The sequence below is a fragment of the Pteropus vampyrus genome, unplaced genomic scaffold (assembly GCF_000151845.1).
Source record: "Pteropus vampyrus isolate Shadow unplaced genomic scaffold, Pvam_2.0 Scaffold45, whole genome shotgun sequence".
In the NCBI taxonomy this organism is placed as follows: Eukaryota; Metazoa; Chordata; class Mammalia; order Chiroptera; family Pteropodidae; genus Pteropus; species Pteropus vampyrus.
In genome coordinates, this window is record NW_011888826.1 from 2,127,903 (window position 1) to 2,131,900 (window position 3,998).

Consider the following 3,998-nt stretch of genomic DNA (forward strand, 5'->3'; position numbering starts at 1 on the left):
CATGGGAGAAGAATCAATTATAAAGTCATGGATTTGAGAATGTTTCATAAAATTGTGAGTCCTCTAAAGCATTTGTAAAAAATCTTTAGAAGAAATATTTGTGGTTGCTAGGATCTATTTGTGATTACTGCATTGCCCAAATACCCAAACTATTTATTTTCTTGTTTTTAAGTGTGTATATGGGATGAGGAAGATAGAGGGAGATTTGTTTCTAGACTAATGCCTGGCACATAGTAGGTGCTACTCTCAGATATTTTGGCTGAGCATAACTGAAATATGAAATATAGACTTAACTATATTTCCTTCTTATTAAAAAAATGTGAATGTACAGTCCAGGGATGGCATGTTGCATCTATAATGCTGAGACCCAGGATTCTTCAATCTTTTCACTTCGCTGTGAATGGCTACCATTCCCAAGGTCATCTTGTGGTCCATGGTTGCAGGATCTCCAGCCATTGAACAGCATTTTAAGACAGAAAGGAGGAAGAAGGGGAAAAAAGGAGCCCCTCCCTATTCAGGAATCTTTCTGAAAGAAATATACAACACTACTTCTTCCAGCTCAGTGGTTAGAACAGTGACATGGTATGAGATGGCAGCAACAGAGACTGGAAAATGTTCATGGCCTACAAAGAAAAAAAATTTAAAATCCTTTTATTAAAAGGAAAGGAAGAATGGATTTTAAGATTCACATGGAAATCCTTTCTGTATGGCTCCAAAAATACTTGTTGATTTAATTGGACCAATTGCAGAACTGAAGTTCATGAGATATTTTGTTGATTGATCACTCACGAAAAACTGGGTAGGAAGCTTCTATACCTCACATTGATTCATGTAGGATTTGAGAAACAGAATGCTGGTCCTGATCACTTCTTGGGCTGACCTTACTATGGGAAAGGACATTAAAATCCTTGTGCTCTTTTATCCTTCAGGAAGTTGGGTGTGAACGTGAATAGTATGAGACAAATACTTTCAAATTCCATAAGATGAAAACCAAGTTCTCTGATGATGAATGAGAACCATCTGAAGACCTCTCCAGTTTTCTCTATATAGTCAATACATGGGACAAAACCTAGGGAAGACCCCAATTTCCTCATGAATTTGGAAATCATTGACATTTTAAGTTATTCCAACATTTACTTTCTGTGTGACTGAGGATACCATGCTAAGCCTCAGATTCCTTCCTTTCCTGGGCTGTTGTGAGGATTGAGTCAAAATGAATGGAAAGAGCTTTGCTCAGTGCCTGGAAAATACTAAGTACTCAATAATTATTAATCATAATTATTATTAATGCAAAAATCAAAACCAAAATCTTATGTGAAAAAGGTTATGTGGAAAATCCAACGTCTCAAATGCATTTATTCCTGGGTCGTCTTGAGGGAGGGAAGAGGAAGGCTGGTTCACTTCACAATATTAATCTTTGCAAAATGTCATCATTTTTCAGAAACCAACTTAATAAGTATTTAGTGTTCTATGTTTCTTTTCTTTTGTATAGTTTGAAGTATTTGTCAAACTGTTCTTAATTGTTTTCAAACAAATAAGCAAACAAACACAACAGACCTTCTCACGGGAACCTAACAACCAAAAAGTGTTGTAAAGGAAAATGGGTTTTGTGATCTAGATTAAATAATAAAAGCTGATTCATAATTCATTTTCAGCCTGCTAGACTCTATTTTTTAAATAGAAAACAGAAAGAATGTCATTAGGCCCAAGTATATTTAGAGAAATCTAAATATAACTGAAGTTTGGAGGTGGCTCATGATGTGAGTCTTGAAGGATAGGATTCCTTTGAAACTTGTGCTACTGCAGCTGCCGTCAACATTACCTCCTCAGCCTCTTGCTGCCTTGATGGGCTGTGACTGGAGGCTGTCTCTGGGTTATGGAGGACATGTTTGCTGTTTGTCAACCTTTCCTTCTCCCCTTTCTGCTTGTCTAGGCTATCCCTTCTCTTAGCGAGAGATCAGACTGTGAGAGCTTTGTGCTGGTCTTGTCTGCAACATACACAGTGCCCCTCCCACCATACCTTTCTTTGTTGGATGCAAATTTCTCACTCTCATTCCTGTCTCTCTGTAAACACTGTTTGCTCATGGAAGCTTCCCATGGCCCACAGACTAGTCTAATTTTCCCAGGGAAGTCTCTGCATTTCCACTGCACATATCACATTTGTAATTACTTGTTTAGACCCAATTTTCCCTGCAAGACTCGAATACCAGGTCACAGGGATTGTGTCTTCCTGTTCATGGCTGTGTCCCATGCCCAGCCTGGTGCCAGACAAATAATAGTTGCTTAATAAATATTTGTTTGTTGTCTGAGAGATGCAGCCCCTCCCCTCCCATTACCATAGATAGGTTCCCAGGGCCAGGTGTGGACTCAGAGCCTCCGCGCAGTCCACACCTTCATGGAACTGCAGGTGTTAGGCCTGATGGGTCCGCGAGATCTATTAGTTCGCCCCCTCCTTTTTCAGATGAGGCAACAGTACTGGTTTGCTAAATCTTCCAAAGTACCACAAACTGAGTAATTTAAACAATCGGAATGTATTGTCTCACAGTTATGGAGACTAGAAGTCCAAGGTCAGGGTGTCAGTAGCACTGGTTCCTTCTGAGAGTTGTGAGGGAAGGTTCTGTTCCCTGCCCCTCCCCTGGTTTCCAGAGTTTTATGGCAATCTTTGGCATTCCTTGGCTTGTAGAAGCATCTCTGCCTTCACCTTTACATGATGTTTCCCTAAGAGCATGTCAGTGTCCAAATCTCCCCTTTTTATAAGGACACCAGTCATATCGAGTTTTGGCCCACGGAAAGGACCTCATTTTAATTTGATCATCTGCAAAGATCCTGCTTCCAAGTAAGGTCACATTCCAAGTACTACAGGTAGGACTTCAACATCTTTTGTGGAGGACACACGTTAGCCCATTACAATGAATAAGTTAGTAAACACATTCTCCTCTCTACTAAAAGATGATGCTACTTACCTATACTCTTTAGAACATAGAAATTGTGTTGTTTTCCCAGTTCTAGTCTTTTTTTTGTTATTTTTAGTGATCAAGAGCCATAAGACAGAGGAAAATGGGTCACATTAAGAGGTTGGCTTGCTTGGGTAAGGGAGCTTGTTTGCTAAGTTTGGAAAATTGTCTTCACATAGTGTTTTCCACTAGCTGACATTAGACCCACTTGGCTGCATATCCACCAAGGAGCGCAGTCACAGGAGTTCATTTATTCTCATAAATCAATAAACAATTATATAGAGAAAGTGACTTTTCAACAATTTAATTAAAGTCACCCAATCTTTGAAATTAGAAATAATTCTAGTTTTGCCACATATTAGCTGTGTGGCCCTAGGCAAGTCACTTAATTGTCTGGACATCAGTGCACTATCTGTAAAGTTCTGGCACAGGATTAGGTAACCTCTAAGCACCCTTCTTGCTGGATCCCTTTTTGGATTATGTGGTTCTTTTAGTGTTGAAAGTGAAAAAGCCCTCTATAGAATTGGGCCGTGCAAGTATTAAAAGGAATCAATTGTTGAAGTACTTTTTCTATTCATTATCATCAGGAGATATGAGGTGGTTCTAGCCTCAGCACAGAAGAAAGAGGCTTGGTCCCTGCCTTCACTGACTTTTATGTGCTCAGTGTCTACTCACAGCACGCAGATCTGCTAACAGGGTTCACTCCAGTAGGCATGCTGTGGTGGGGTTGTGGGGTCAGAGTTCGCATAGGTCAAGTGTGTCATTTTCATCCTCAAAATGACTAATTTTCTAAAGAGTTATTTTTATGAATATCTGATAATAAATTTAAGAACTGAATCAGTTTTAGTTACTTGTTACTTGTACAGCTGAGTCTCTGGGGTGTATATGCTCATTTTTCATAATCTTGGCATAAAAAGCCCTGCTAATAATAGCATCTTTACTATAAATAGTGATTATTAGATGTCCTCTCCTTCTATTGTACTGCCTCTTACAATGCTCAATGTATCTTAAGCATTTTTCTTTATGTTGTCATAAAACTGTGAC